At 30.8% G+C, this 17,582-nt stretch overlaps 1 long non-coding RNA gene across 1 annotated transcript; it reads left to right on the top strand.

Moving 5' to 3' along the window:
* The first annotated feature begins 1,439 nt into the window (after positions 1-1,439).
* On the top strand, positions 1,440-4,480 carry LOC136220192 (uncharacterized). Its single transcript, XR_010684415.1, has 3 exons — positions 1,440-1,707; positions 2,376-2,456; positions 3,198-4,480. It is a non-coding gene; the product is annotated as an uncharacterized lncRNA (long non-coding RNA).
* The last annotated feature ends 13,102 nt before the right edge of the window (positions 4,481-17,582 follow it).

Raw genomic sequence — 17,582 nt, 5'->3', positions numbered from 1 at the left:
ATATGATGAGTTGATCGGATCTCTTCTAACCCATGAGATATCCATGAAAAGCTTTGAAAGCAAGGAGAAATCAAAAGATAAGAAGCAAAAGTCCTTAGTCATGAGAGCATACTCTACTGATGAGAGCTCAACTGACGATGAGGAGATGACTATGTTCACCCGGAAGATGAAAAGGATGTTCCGAAAAAATGAGAAATATGGAAAGAAGCCCTTGCGAAAATATGATAAGGCTAAAACCGACACATTTTTCATTATCACCAACAATTTTTTTTTTGTCGGTGATAATGTTTTTTCTTGTAGCACCTTTATTTGCAAACTTTTAAACCAAACCTCTATTTACAAATAGATAAACTATAAACATTATTTTTATACTTTGCCCTTAATTGAATATGGAAACTTTATCAATCTTTAGCTAGGTAATTACTAAATATTGTCTTAAATAAAATTCATAAATAGATTAAGAAATAAACTCAAATTAAGTATATAACTCAGCAAAATAAATTAACTAATAACTTAGTATAATATATATTCAAAATGAATTTAAATTACCTAAATTAAATTAAATTAATGTAATGTAATACGAATGAAATTGAAATTAATGGAAACTGAATATATAAATGAGAAATTTATATAGAAATTCACATCTAAAAAAACTATCTACAATTATGTAAATTATAATTTTGAATTATATCAAACTAATAAAATCATTACTTTTAACCTATTTTAAGAATGATAGTTTATAAATTATGAGTTTAGGATATATTGTATACAGTTTAGGATTTATGAATTGGAGTTTTTTTTTTTTTTAATTAGAGTGCAAAATAGTGACATATTTAGAATTAAGTTTGATAATCTAATTTAGTTGTAATTTTATATTTAATTATGATATTCATGTAGGGAGCTATATACAATTACATAATTAAGAGTAAAATTATAACTAAATCTTCCTATTATAAAATTTAATTCTGAATATGTCATTATTTTCTACATATAACAAATAAAATATGATTTTACATCTTAATTTAAAAATTATAAACCCCAATTCATAAATCCTGAATCATAGACAATATATCATAAGCCCCGAATTTATAAACTTTAATTTTTAAAATATATTAAAAATAATAATTTTATTAGTTTGATATAATGAAAAATCATGATTTGACATCATTATAGATTAATTTTAAAAAATGTATTTCTGTGTAAATTTCTCTATAAATTAATGTAATTTAGAATGCATTTAAAATAAATAAAACCTGTTTAATTGGACTTATTGGGCCGAAATTGGGCTTAAATGGACCTCTAGGTCCATTTGATATATTTGGAGGCGAATCTCAACCATTGATCCTTGATGGATCGAACGGATAGGATTAAATGGAGGTTATGGTTGTGGTATATAAGCATAATTTCAGGATTTTGGGTTCAGTTCTTATTAGTCTCCTTTTCCCTTTTCATCCTGAGACGACACACGCTCGTTAATGGCGATTAGGGTTTTCAACTGAAAACTGGACCTCTATCTCTTGCTTCTCTGTTCGCTAAGTTTTCTTCACCAAACTCCTTATTTCTTAAATCCCTAATTTAAACATTGTTGTATTTGATTATTACTTCAATTGCAACCCTTGGAAATTTGGGTTTCCAATTTTGATTATGAAGCAAGGAGCTGATATGGACGTAGATGATAAATCTCATTCAAGCTCGAAATCTATGCGGGTGAGTCCCCTCTCAATAGCTGGTTAGATGTTTATTCTTTTTCTGCGGGGAAGTTTTTGTGCCCTAAAAATTGGACGCCGCACACGCTACTGTTTTTTTGAGCGCTTTCAGTTTCAAATTGTTGTTCCTTTTGGCTAGTTTTGCATTTAGCCTGTTGTTAATTCTACTGTTTGACTGAGGTATTTAGGAGAGTTCTAGTGTAATTGTAACTCGATTATGTTTGGTTTTTTTAGTTCCGTTAGGTTGATTATCAGGCAGATGTACTCAAATCTTTTGTTTTTGTACTATACTCGTTCCTTTGAAGCTCCATTTAACCAATATTAACAAGACTTGGATCGGATTGGATTGTGCAAATTTATAAACCCTGTGAAAATATTTGGATTATCAGGCATTATTTTTTCGAATTCAAAATTCCTTTCACTTTGTGTAGTGATGAAATTTACTATTTCAATGTTTATAAAACTTGGTATATTTCTCTAGTTAAGATTAACTTGTGTAGTGTTGACATGCCTTATTGTCATTGGTACATGTGAAATTATGAGATTTATGCTTGTTCTATCATCTGAATTTGAGCTGTTTTATGTTTCATGGTATTCGATAAACACACAGGGAGCTATATTTTCTATTTGATCCATTATCACTCAGTTGGGTGTTTTGTACTATTGCAGCTGGTGAAGGTTTATCGATTGAACAATGATGGTAAATGGGATGACAAAGGGACTGGGCATGTTACTGTTGACTATTTGGAGGTGTGTTCAAAATTTTCACTGGATTTTTTATTTTTTATTTTCTTTGCAGGATTTTTGGTTACTCTTGGTTAAAGTATTATAATATAAAGTAAATATGTTAATGAAAATAAGTTCTGCGTTTTGATTGAATGCATATTTTACCAAGCAGAGATCAGAAGACCTGGGTTTGTTTGTAATTGATGAAGAAGACACACGACTTGTGCATTGTTTTTTGCTTAAATTCCAGAAAGTACCCCTTTGCATTTTTGTGGCCTGTGGTTTTTCTTTTGTCCTAACGGGGACTTAGTTTTTGGCTTTGCTGAAAACAAGCATTTTTTAGTTTAACACCATAAAAAGGACTGTTAGGTAAATTCCAAGAACTAAATTGTTTTAATTTCCAAAATCATCATTTTTGAAGTTCTCTTTCTTTAAACATTCACTTTCTCTCTCGTCACCAAACTGACCTCAAAATTTAAAAGTTGAAGAATTAGAATTGATTAGAATATCATCAATTCTTAGAATTTTTCAATTTTAAGTTCGTTAACTGTTATTTAAAAAAAAGATAATTCCTTTTAGCAAAGGGAAAAAACTTCAATCATTCCCTGGTCCCCAAAAAAAACTTCTGTCCGGTTTGGACAAATGAACCCACATGCATACAATTGACAAAAAGTGTAATAACGGTTTTTTTTTTTTGAAATTACCCTTTTTTTTATCAGAATATTTAATGATCTCAAAATATTACTTTGTAACATGTGGTATCAGGTACAGCTCAAGTGACTGGCAGTAGCAGCAAGAAGTGCCTGATGGCCGAAGAGAACAAATAATGATGTCCAAGCACATATTTTTTTTAGAAGATAAGTATAGAATTGCATTCTTTATGCTATAGCAATGTTCTAGAATTGCATTTTAGCCAAGTAACATCCAATTTTATTAAATGAAAAACATTTTTCTAAAAACTATTAGCATTTTCTTTTTTTCCCTGTGGTTTTACATTTATGTTCATTCGATTATTCAATTAGCCAGTATTAGATGTACCTAAATGTTTCTTCATATGTTTTCCAAAATAGTTGAGTATTTAGAAGAAGACTAAAAACATTAGGTGTCTTTGTATATAAACTTGGGAAACATAGGCTTACAATTGTTTCAGTTAGAATACTATGTTAAGGACTAGATTTTTTTTTTTGGTAAAATCCATGTTTTGTTGATGAAAAATGAAATTTTAATACATAATTACTCAGAAATCATAAATAACCTAAATTGTGTTATAAATTGTACTTGAAAGTGCCTTGTCAATTTGGGGTGAGCATGGCCTGGTTCGATCCAAAAACCAAACTGAACCGAATGGGACCAAACCAAATTATAATTTGGACTGAACAAAGCATTATAATCCTACTTCAATACTCCTAGTTCAGTTGAGAAAACACCCAAATTTGAATATTGTATTTCGCAATAATGAACTTAATCAATAATAATTGACATGGTCTCCAAATTTTAATTTGTAACATAGTCTTACAATTGTTTAAGTTAGAAAAGTATGTTAAGGACTTGAAGATTTGTTTTTTTTTTTGGTAAAACCCATATTTGTTGATGAAAATGAAATTTTAATAGATAATTACTTAGAAATCATAAATAACCTAAATTGTACTTGAAAGTACCTTGTCAATGCAATGCAAAAAGAGTATCTTTTGACTTGTGCAATTAGACTCTTTTTTCTTAACCTTTTTTTCCTATATTTTATTACCTTTTGACAGAGCTTAGAGCACCCACAGGTTCAGCCCAGCTGTAGAGTATCTTTCAACTCAAGCAAGGAATTAAGTTCGAGTTGTCTCTCCCCCATAGTTATTAAAGGCGCAAGGCGCACTAAGGCGCAAGGGAGTCCTGGAGCCTTGGCGGCAGGCGCAACTTAAGGCGCACGTCCGAGCGACTCGAGGCGCACCAAAAAAAATCATAAATTCCATAAAATGCATGAGTTAAGTTCTAGTTAACTACTAAGGCATAATGTCTTCTGCGATATGTGTAGTAAAAACTTTCGATCTTTGTCTGTCTCTGTTTTTCTTTTGTTTTCTGAACTTCAAAAACCCTAAAATACCCTAAATTACCCTAAGGTAGCCAAGGCACACGCCTGACTGATCAAGGCGCTAAGGCTGGAGCCTTAGCCGAGGCGCGCCTTTAATAACTATGCTCTCCCCAAAACAGAAATGCCGAGTGTAGAAACCTTTTCTCACTACTAATATCAAAATATTAATGAAGCTATATAGGACTTCAATGACACATCTTGTGTGCTTGAGCACTTTCTTGCAAGTCTCCCTGAATTGTTGACCAACATTATTATCAAAATGAAATATTGTAAAGGAAAACACTAGTCGGCCTTCAACATTAAATCCTCAAGAATATGATATGGCAATCAATCAAAAACATCTAGGTACTCAATCAAAAGCCAGAAATTAAGAGAAGTATCAGCCACATTCAGTTCTTGTTTCCTATAGCACAGAATACAAGCTAAAAGCACAAGCAAAACATGAAAAAAATCATAAGCTCACCAATTTGGCATTGATGTTCTTGTTTCCAGCAGTGGCCATGACTATCAATAACCGTGAAGATCAGAAGACAATTTGCAGTACCGATTTAGCAGATATTTGTCGATTGGAAGAAAAAGCTAGAGAGCTAGACAAAGAAAACTCATTAGAATTTTGACCAGGCACTAACAGTAAATACACTTACAACTAAGTATTAAAGTATCAATATGAGAAAGCAAAACACACTCTATCTCGCCAATCTCCCCAATCATTCACCACAAACAATAACTATATTACTAGTTAAATATAACATATAGCATAGTTTTGACATTTGAGGAAACATTTCAACAACAAGTCTTAAAGATTTCTCAGCACTATATATCTTGAGACTTAGCAATAATTGAATCTCGGTACATAAAAATCGAAACACCATATCAGGACTCTGTGGCTTCCATTCACAGGAAAAGTTTTTCTAAGATGGATATGTTCTTGAACTTCGAAACCGTACTTCATACTTCAGACAGAGAAAAGAGTAAAAGGTCAACTCAAGCTCAAGATTCGGAGATGTCAACTCAAGCCGGAACTTCTAGCGATAACTAAAAGAAGAAAAGAATTCTCCTAATTTACACAATTATTGACTATTGAGCCACAAACAAGAATTCAAATCCCTAAATTAATTCATAAACACAGAGGCGATTGCATAACAGAGTCAATAACAACCGGAATCGGTAAAATGAGAAAGAAAGAAGCAAACCAAAACTGTTGAGAGAAGGCAAACGCGTGATCTGTAAGGACGATCGCCGATCGGGGAAAGAAGGCGAAATAGATTGCGGTAAAAAAATCGTCGCCGTGAAGAGGGGAGCCATGGGAGAGTAAGCTTCGAATTTGTAAGAACACAAATTTATACCTCACTTTTTTATATTCCGAATTAACCCCTGTTATTTCATTTATTTCAATTCGACCCCAATTATTAACGTTGTTTCAATGGAGTCCCTACGAATTACAGTTTACCCCCTAGGCTTCTCTTATTTTAAATGATTTTGCATTAGTTTTCATCTTATTTTAAATTAAATCCTAAATGTAATTTGTGGGTAAACTTAAATAATTTGTAAATTTCTCCTCTTTTGGTAATATTTACTAATTCCTTTCTATAATCAAATAATTTGTAAAAAAAATGCAATTAAATTTTGCTTCCTAATTAGTCTTGTCTTTTATTTAGGGTATTTTTTTTGTACATAGGTTAAGAATGTTGTCAATTTGATTTACCATATATATATACACATTACCAAATTTATTTATTATTCACAAAATATTTAAAATATCTTTTATTTATTTATTAAAAAATAAATGATAAATATTGTAAAAATTATTAAAATTTGAGTACAACAATATAAAATTATAAAAAGTGATAACATCTTATGCAAAATTAACATCTTATGCAAAAATCAAATAACTCAAATATGTTAATATATCAATTATAGAGTAATTTATGGACATCAAATCAATGATTTGCATATATATTGATGATAAATATAATAACTAATCAAATCAATAATTTACATATTAATTACATGAAATCATCTTGGCTCGTTCTTTAACAACATATGTTGTAAAATCACCTTACGACGATTGATGTTTGCAAAAGATATACGGAGATAAGAACTCACAAAATTAGGACTATCAATGATTGAGCATAAAGATTTAGAAAGACATCTGAAACGTAGAACTGACTTAACCGGCAAAAGTTCATGAATTTTATAGAAGAAATAACAATATAGCTAATTTTACCCCAAATAAATAAATAGCTCGTCTCTTTATATTATTTTTATTAGGTTTAATAGGCATCCAACCCCTTAAACTTGTAACTTTTTTTCACTTGACCCCCTCAACTTAGGGGACAACCTCTCAACCCCATTAACTCTCCAAAAACATCACATACAACCCCTTAAACTTGTAACTTTTTTTCACTTGACCCCCTCAACTTAGGGGACAACCTCTCAACCCCATTAATTTGTTACAACCCCTTAAATTTGTTACGGATATGGTAATTTTAATTTGTTACTGGTAAAGGCTATGCTTACTTTGTGTGTTTTCACCATTGGATTAATTTTATGCTCCATCATCCGATGGTGAAAACACACCAAGTAATAGTACTTTGTCAAAAACAAAGTAAGCATGGAAGGTACCTTGATTTACTTAATTATTATATTTATTACCATTGTCTCCATAAATTACTCTACCACTGATATGTATTACTCCCTCCATTCCATTATATAGGTCATTCTAGTAAATTAGTTTTTTCCCTAAATATAAGTCATTCTAGGATTCTAATGCTTATTGCCCAATAGTGACATGAGAGAGAATTATTTTTTGTATTGGTACATGTGTCTTTTAATATTCCAATGCTTATTGCCCAATAGTGACATGAGAGAGAATTTTTTTTAGTTAACCAATATATTTCTTAATTTGTGTGAAATACCCTAGAATGACTTGTATAATGGAATGGAGGGAGTACCATATTTATGTTATTTGACTTTTTGCGTAAGATGTTAATTTTGAATTTATTATTATTATATTTATCACTATCCTAATTGCTACTTATTATATTTAGAAAAATGCATATTTAAGTTTGTGGTAAATTTAATTTTTGTTAAAGTCATTAATTTTTTTTTCATGAATACAATAAGTTTCTAATTAGTTATTTTTTTTCATCAAAAAAAATTTAATTATTTTTTTAACACATTAAACCCGTAATCTTTTAATGGAGATATTAAACCCTCTGTAATTTATTTTTTGAACACATTTATAACACTTTAATTTACCTACCAGTGTATTAAGTAAAATATAGGGTTAAGATGCAAAAAAAAAATACCCCTAACGTTTTGGATCGGAAGTAATTTTTACTCGTAACGTCTAAAATGGTGCAATTTTATCGTAAGGTTGGAAGCCAACATCAATTTTATCCCTAAAGTTCATAAATCAGGTCAATTTAAACAATAATTTATCAAATGTCTTATCGGTCATGAATATTGTTATCTACACTTCACGCATGCATCATTTTATCAGTTACAAATCACAACTTATATTGGGATATGAAAAAAATAAAAAATACCGTCTTTTGTACAAATTGGACAAAAAAAAAAAAATTCACCGAATTTATAAATATTGATCTCCAATTCTATTATTACATTATAAAAATATGAAATTCTTTTTTTAGAACGAATTATTATGCAATTGGTGCAAAATAAGGAACAAAAATATCGGTGTTTTATAATAGTGTCTGAAATTTATCCAAATTATCAGCGTTAGGGGTAAAATTATTCTTGACTACAAACAGTAGGGGTAAAATTGCACCATTTTAAACGTTGGGAATAAAATTGCTCCCGACCCAAAACATTAGAGATATTTTTGCACATTAACCCTAAAATATATAGACTGTGTAATTGTTTATCCTATATACACCTTACCAGGAAAATACTAACTAATAGAGGAAACATTAATATTTAGGAAATATCATAAAACCCTAACCATTTTAGGACTAAAAATTCATAGAATTTTTACCTTTCCATAATTATAATATTCTTTCCATAATTTTTACTATTCCATAATTATAGTATGAGAAAATTATAAATCTAGGTCAAATGGGAGGCCATTTACATATTTAACCCATTTACTCAACCCACTACATATCTAGACTGTTTTTGTGTGACTTTCCCGTAATACCCTCAATATTTACACGTGCCTCTCTTTCTCCCGTGTCACTTCGCAGATTCGATCATATGCGAACCTTGCGAAGCTAATGTTTTGGGAGACTTGATGAATTTAATTCGCATTTGCGAAGCGTTGATGTGTTTTGAAGCTAATTCGCGAAGTGGTAAATAACAAAGAATGCCAAACAACAACGGATTCTAACATTAAAATCATAACATTATCAAAATTTACAACAAGATTGCCACAATAACAACATTAAAATCATCACATTATCAAAATTTACAACTAGATTGACACATTCACTTTAAAATGGTTAGTGAGAGGTTTCGTTCTACAGATCACTTCAACGTGAACCTCAGTAATCCGGTACCAATTTTGAAACGAATGAGTAATTACAGGAAGTCCAGACTTTTTGGGATGAATGTCTCTCACGGTGCACACTTCCCCTCAAGATTGGCACACCAACTTTGAAATGGTTGGTTAGGAGAGATTGTGACAATCTCTACCATTCCATAATTATACCATTCTTTCCAAAATAATTTACAAGACTTACCTTATAAAATCTATCCCTTTTTTCTAATGTTTTATTTATAATCTCTCTCCAAATACCAGTACAGAAAATTTCAAGTAAAAGAGAAACGTTCTCATCGGCTCTCTACTTCCTGGAGATGGCGATGGCACAGCTTCCTGAAGATTTAATCACTGAAATTTTTGAACGTTTGCCGATTAAATCACATTTTCGTTTGAGATGCGTTTCTAAATCTATATGCGCAATCATTGATAGTCCCACTTTTATGAATTCGCATCGCCGTAGAGCTGCTGAAAACCATCGCCGCGAAGTGATGTTACTGTATAGGTTGTGGAAAAGCGACCCAACAAGATATCTTGCAATTGAAATGAGTGATGGCGAGGAAGAAGAGATTGTACTATAAAAACCAAAGATTAGATATATGGCATCAGCAAAGGTTTTCTTCCTTTAGATGGAGATTTTAATTTGTTGCATATTGTAATTTTATGGTGTGGTTTTCCTTTGTATGGAGATGGAGATTTTAATTTGTTGCAAGATTGTAATATTTTGTCTGCTCATTATGTGTAACACTCTGTTCCAATACCATGTAGATATTGTCCGTTTTGGTCAAATTCCAACACATTGGGCCTCATGTATTGGATTCACATCTTACTAATAAGCCCCAATCACTCCCTCTCCATTTCCGATGTGGGATTCAGTTCATTAATGTCCGCATCGTCATCCCTTAGAGCTGCTCCTTGCTCAGACCTTCTACCTCGGCGCCACTCACTCCGAACCGGGTCGTTACATTATGGATCATGAATGAATTAATTAACTATATAGGTATATTTTATAAAAAAAAAACTATATATATATATATATATATTTCATTCCCTGGTCAATTATCTACTTCCTGCGGATATATATATCAGAAAAGAAAGAAGGATGGATTTAAAGAGTTTACTTGAGAGCAATTTTGCTCTGTTGAAAAACCCATAACTAAGATTCTGCTTAGTTTTCGTAACAACAAATTGGTCTCATACGATGTTGAAGAGAAAGGTTTTGCAAACGTTGAAATCGAAAATCATTGTAATTTGTCGTGTCTTTTTCCTATTCTTTGTACTGAAAGCCTTGCGTGTAGGGATGTGTATCTGTGCCGTTTAAACCGTATACCGAACCGATTGAATTTGGTATTTCGGATCGTTTTTTTTGCATTTCGGTTCTTCGTCGGTTTTTTTTTTTGGCTCATTTCGGTATTCAGTTCAGTTTAACAAAAAATGTAAAAAAACCGAACCGCACCCAATTACACATATTCTATATTATTTTATATATATACACATATATTTGAATTTACAAGTTTAATTTTTTTTATTGTTAATAAGCTAATATAAATATATTTTGAAAGCGTTTCAATTTTTTATTGTTGAGGTAAATTTAATGATGAATTTTAGTGATTTTTATTTATTTTTTAATTAAATTCGGATTGTTCTGTTTAAAACTAAACCGAACCGAATTACATTTCAGTTTTATATGTTATTCGGTTCAGTGTCGGTGTGAATTATTTTAGTAACTTCGGTATTCGTTTTTTTTTGCTTCGGTTTGATTCGGTTCGGTTTTAAACGATGCACACCCGTACTTGTGTAGTTAATTTGATAGCTTCTACAAAGTCTTTACATCAATTAGCAATTAGTTTAAAGGCTTAATGCATTATTTGTCCCCTAAACTTGTTCAAAAAGTTTGATTGGCCCCATGAACTTTCAAAGTATCCTAATAGTTTCTAAATTTACATAAAATGTTCACTTAGTCTCCTAAACTTGTGTAAAATATAATCAAATAATCACTCAATTGCAAAAAAAAAAAAAATTAAGTTAAATACGAAAAATGGATCACACGCGTATATGAGGCTAAATGAACATTTTATGCAAGCTTAGAGAGCTATTGGAACATTTTAAAAGTTTAGGAGGTCAATCAAGATTTTTAAACAAGTAAAAGTGCAAATGATGTATTAAACCTAATTTATATGTTTCTTCCTCACAATAGTGTATGTGAACGAATATTGCCCAAAAAAAGCTATTGATGAAGATGATCCGAGTTAGTTACAGTTATTGAGTACCCGTGACTATTAAAATTAAGATTATATCATTAGCGAGTTATAACTATTTAGAAAACTAGTTTTAAACATGTGAATTGCACATGATATAAAATAGTTTTAGAAATATTTAAATGGCATGGCCATGATTTGCTAAATATGGCATAACACCTCTAATCATCATGTCAATTAACGGAGCATGTATTAGTCAGAATTTCACGAATGAACACGACTGTTTACGAACTGATACGACTGTTCACAAACGGAGAAAATTGATTATAAAGGGATGTATCTATTCGAATTCAAATTAAGTATATTTATTTATTTATTTTCCAACATTAATCATACTATATGTCTGTTTTTTTTGAAACAATACTGTATGTCTGTTAAACTCTTACTGTGTAGTATTTGAAAAAAATTTACAAAAGCTGAAAACAAAATGAATTCGGAAAAAAAAAATGTCTTCAAATTGAAAAATACCTTGACACTTTTTACCGATATAAAATTTAATCAGTCTGTAACTTTTAAAAAATATTGATGTTTATTTCGAAATGTGTAGTTAACTTTTAAAAAATACGTGTCCTTTTTTTTCTAATGTTTTATTTATAATCAGTCTCTACCAAATACTAGTAGAGAAAATCTCAAGTAAAAAAGAAACGCTACTTCCTGGAAATGGCGATGGCACAGCTTCCTGAAGATTTAATCGCTGAAATTCTCGAACATTTGCCAATTAAATCACTTCTGCGTTTCAGATGTGTTTCTAAATCTACATGCGCAATCATTGACAGCCCTACTTTTATGAATTCGCATCGCCGTAGAGCTTCTGAAAACCATCGTCGCGATGTGATATTACAGTACACATTGTGGAACAGCGAAATGACAAGATATCTTGTAATTGAAATGAGTGACAGTGATGAAGAAGAGACTGTACTCTGAAAACCAATCTTAGAGCAACGGGTTGCTTCCTCAATGAATCTTGTACGATTGTAATTTTGTTATATATATATATGTTTCTTTTTATGGAGATTTTAATTTGTTTCAAGCTTGCAAGATTGTTATTTGGCTGCTCATTATGGATCATGAATGAATGAATTAATTAATTAGTTATTCGGCTCTTCTGTTTTCACGAAATTTGAGTTTGTGGTGGTTCCGGCCCCTTGTTTTCAAGAAATAATGATTGGATGCTGAATTAGCATCTAAAATTGATCCATGTGTTGTTAAGTCCTCTTTAAATCCAAAATTCTCAACTTTTTTTGCTGTTAGGTTCTAGCTAAATCCAAAATTCTAATTTTTTGTTGACCTGTTAAGAATCTTAATATAACTTAATTTTGAAAAATTTACACTGATACTTAAAACTTGGTTCTTGACCACAAAGATTTTTTTTTTATATAAGTTCAATTTAGCAAAAGAATTTTTTTTATGTAAAATCGGCAGCAACTGAACAATCTTGTATTCAAAACTGGTTTCTAGAGTAACTTGCAGTTAATTAACAATTAGTGGATGTGAATGAATATTGTCCAACAAAGGCTATTGATGAGGATGACCCGAGTTAGTTACAATTACTGAGTACATGTGATTATCAAAATTGAGATTATATTAATAGATAACTATTTAGAAAACTAGCTTTAAATCCGTGAATTGCACGGGATATAATTTTTTTGGAAACATTTTAATCGCAAAGATTGGTTAAATGTTGCATAACACCTCTAATCATCGCGCCAATTAAGGAGCATTTATTAGTCAGGGAACTTGAAGGGGTGGAAGTTCACGAACGGACATGTCTGTTCACGAATGAATAAGATTGTCTAACATATGTTGGGATGTGAAAAAAAAATATATTGTCTTTTGTACAAATTGGACAAAAAAAATTCAAAAAATTCACCGATTTAATAAATATTAAATCTCTAATTCTATTATTAAGTTATAAAAAACATGAAATCTTTTTTTAGAACGAATTGTTTTGCAATTGGTGCAGAATAAGGAATAAAAATATTTGTGTTTTATAATAGGTAAATATTAATCTCTAATTGTATTATTAAATTATAAAAAACATGAAATCCTTTTTTTTAGAATAAATTGATATGTTGCTTCAAAAAAAAAAAAGAACAAATTGATATGCAATTGGTGCAGAATAAAGAACAAAAATATTTGTGTTTTATAATAGGAATAAAATTGATCCAAATTATCAATGTTAGGGGTAAAATTGCACCATTTTAGATATTAGAGATAAAATTGCTCATGATCCGAAATGTTAAGGGTATTTTTGCACCTTAACCCAAAATATAGGCATAATACCCATGTAGCTCAAGTCCTTTAACTAACTAAAAATCATCAATTGAGTCCGCATTCTAAACAAAAATCATCAATTGAGGCCTCATCGAAAATCAATCAGTTAAACAGTATGAAACTCTCTTCCCCAAACTCATTTTGAACCAACACATAGATTATTATCGTCTATATCAAATAGTCACAGTTTCTGATTTTAGAATCGGGTGAAGACTCAATTAATGATTTTTACTTAACCTTAAGAGGAAACAGTAATATTTAGGAAATATCATAAAACCCTAACCATTTTAGGACTACAAATTAGACCTGGAAATTATCGTGTTCGAGTCGTGTTCGTGTCGTGTCATTTCGGGTTCATGTCAAAAATGAGTAAACCCAAACCCAACCCAAAAACTTTCGTGTCAAAGTCGTGTTAACCTGTTCGGGTTAGTGTCGATTTCGTGTTGTGTTTTCGGGTTACATGTAATTTTGTTATGCATATATATTAATAATAACTCTTAAAAATATAAGAAGACATGGTACTGTTTTTAAACATTTTATATCATTTTTAGATTAGTATGTTAACAATAATTATCGAAAAGTTCGATAATATCATGTTAGAGGGTCATGTAATGTGTTTATAACAATTTAGGAAATTCAAATCAATATTTGCAATTAATAATTATAATTTTATTATCTTTATTAATAAAGTGACATAAAAAAACACAAGAGAAGATAACAATAATTTTCAATATCCATGTCATTTCGTGTCATTTTCGGGTTCACATATCAACACTAACTCAACTAAAAAATTAGCGTGTCAGTTTCGTGTCAACCCAAAAATGACCCATTATCTATTAAGCTCAACACTAACACGACCTGACCTACTCAACACGACTCGATCTGTCATTCCAAATATTTTGAACTTTACTTCAAATTCATAATTTGAAAAATTAAAACCTAATAAGTTAAGATAATAAGATAAGATAAGGTTTTTTTTTATACTCTTTATATTTATAAATTAATAAATAAGAAAAGTCATGTCTATTTTTAACCTAGTTTATCATAATTTTTAATTTTTTTAAATTTCTTTAATTAAATTTCGGGTCAGTTTCGTGTTTTCGGATTGATACGAAAATGACACGAAAATTAACGTGTCATTTCGTGTCGTGTCAACTTTCGTGTTGTGTCATAAAGCCCTAAACACTAACACTAAAAACCCATATCGTGTTCGTGTCGTGTCATCGGGTCGTATATCGTTTTGCCGGGTCTACTAAAAATCCTATCAATTGTTACCTTTGCATAATTATATTATTGTTTCTAATGTACAAGACTTACCTTATAAAACCTGTCATTTTTTCTTATGTTTTATTTATAATCTGTCTCTACCAAATACCAGTACACAAAATCTCAAGTAAAAAAAAAAAAACGTTATGGGCGGCTCTCTATTTCCTGGAGATGGAAATGGCCCAGCTTCATCAAGATTTAATTGCCGAAATTTTTGAACGTTTGCCGATTAAATCAGTTCTTTCAGATGCGTTTCTAAATCTATATGTGCAATCATTGATAGCTCTACTTTTATGAAAAAAAATAAAAAAACAAATCGTAAACTAAAATCTATTAAGTTCAACTGTCAAAATATCATTACTTATCAATGAGATAACAGTTCGGTTAAATTTTAATACAAATTGGGTGAAACTTCACCAATTGGGATAGATCAGGGGTCAAATGACAAAATTTTGGATAGATAAGGGATCAAATAGTGCTTTAAGCTAAAAAAAATTCAAAAAATTCACCGAATTTGTAAATATTAATCTTCAATTCTATATTAAATTACAAAAAACATGAAATCCTATTTTTAGGACGAATTAATATGCAATTGGAGCAGAATAAGATACAAAATAACCGTGTTTTATAATAATAGTGTTTGAAATTGACCAAATTTATTAACGTTAGGGATAAAATTGCTCTTGGCTACCAACATTAGAGGTAAAATTGCACAATTTTAGATCTACGTTAGTGATAAAATTGCTTCTTATCCAAAATGTTAAGACTATTTTTGCACTTTAACCCAAAATATATAGACTTTATAATTTTTATCCTGTATATACCTTAAGAGGAAACAATGATATTTAGGAAATATCCTAAAACCCTAACCATTTTAGGACTAAAAAAATCCTAAAATCTATCAATTTTTACCTTTCCATAATTATGCCATTCTTTCCAAAATAATTTACAAGACTTACCTTATAAAATCTATCCCTTTTTTCTAATGTTTTATTTATAATCTGTCTCTCCAAATACCAGTACAGAAAATTTCAAGTAAAAGAGAAACGTTCTCAGCGGCTCTCTACTTCCTGGAGATGGCGATGGCACAGCTTCTTGAAGATTTAATCACTGAAATTTTTGAACGTTTGCCGATTAAATCACATCTTCGTTTGAGATGCGTTTCTAAATCTATATGCGCAATCATTGATAGCCCTACTTTTATGAATTCGCATCGCCCTAGAGTTGCTGAAAACCATCGTCGCGAGGTGATGTTACTGTATACGTTGTGGAAGAAGGAGCCAACTGAGATATCTTGCAATTAAAATGAGCGATGGTGAACCCCAATTCCTGTTTTGACAAAAAATAAACCCCAGTCCTTTATCTGAAAATTAATGAAACCACAGGGTTTTTTTTTGAACTTTACCCTTAAAAAAATCTAAAACGACATATAATAATTGGACACAAACACGGGCACAAAACACGAAAACGCTACTAATGAGAAGTGTCAATGCAACATAGACTATATCACCAATATATGCTCCATTAATTGGAGCAATGATCTTTATCAATTTCGATTTATTTCAATATGAACAACAATTCCACCTTAGATATTAGAGGTGTTATGTCACATTTAGCAAATCATCGTCATACCATTTAAATGTGTCCAAAATTATTTTATATCCCGTGTAAATTCCGGATTTAAAGCTAATTTCCTAAATAGTTATAACTCACTATTGATGTAATCTTAATTTTGATATTCATGAATCCCGTTCCAGACGTTCGGGTACACAATAATAATTAACTCGGGCCATCCTCATCAATAGCCTTTTTTATGCAAAATTCATTCACATTCGCTATGTTTAATTAACTACAAATAAAATTTAATTCAATCCATAATGAGCTGACAAATTTAATTCAATCAATAATCCATAATGGATAAAGAAATTTTCAAAGAACAAGTTGTTGAATCCATAAACTAAAAAATTTCAAAGAAAGTTTGAAATGAGTCTACCCGCTCATGAGCGGCTCGATAAAAAATTTCAAAGAACAAGTACTTAACATAAACTAAAAATAACTAATAAACTAGAGATAAATTGTGCATCTTTGGGCAGAGGCGAATTGCTGCTGAATCCATTAGAGAAGCTATCATGAAGTTAACTACACCCACACAAGACTTTGAGTACAAAGAATAGGAAAACGACTCGATAAATTACAACCATTGTCGATTTCAACGTTTTCCAAACTTTTCTTTTCAACATCATATGAGACCAGTTTGTTCCTACCATGACTAAGCAGAATCTTATTCCTACTCTTTAAAAATCCCAAAATTTTGAATATTCTAGGTTCTTCAACAAGTAAACTGGTCAAATCCACCATTCTTCTTTCTGATGTATATATCAGCACGAGGAAGAAAAATAGAAGAAAAGCTTATACAAAGACCCCCTTCTAAAACATGCAAATCAGTCAAAACTGGTTTGATTGGGGAAAAAGGCTGAGGCAATACCTGGAACCTCTCTTTTGTCACATCAAATGCCAAAATATGAGGTCCACATAAGCCTAACCAGTTTAGACTACCATCCGCGAAGTATCCATATCCAAAGCATAATCCTACAGAATCTGGACAGTCTTCAATCATTCTCCAAATCTTCATTCTCATCTCCAAAATCCAAACTTGATTTTTATTCGATGTAGATAACATAAACACAACCTTGTAATCACGAATAGACTCATCATAACCCAAACCCAATCCAATTAGTCTGTAATCGTTGGGGGTTTTCAAAGGGCAATTT

This window comes from Euphorbia lathyris, chromosome 2 (assembly GCF_963576675.1).
Source record: "Euphorbia lathyris chromosome 2, ddEupLath1.1, whole genome shotgun sequence".
Classification (NCBI taxonomy): domain Eukaryota; kingdom Viridiplantae; phylum Streptophyta; class Magnoliopsida; order Malpighiales; family Euphorbiaceae; genus Euphorbia; species Euphorbia lathyris.
This window is presented reverse-complemented; position numbering and strand designations above follow the sequence as displayed.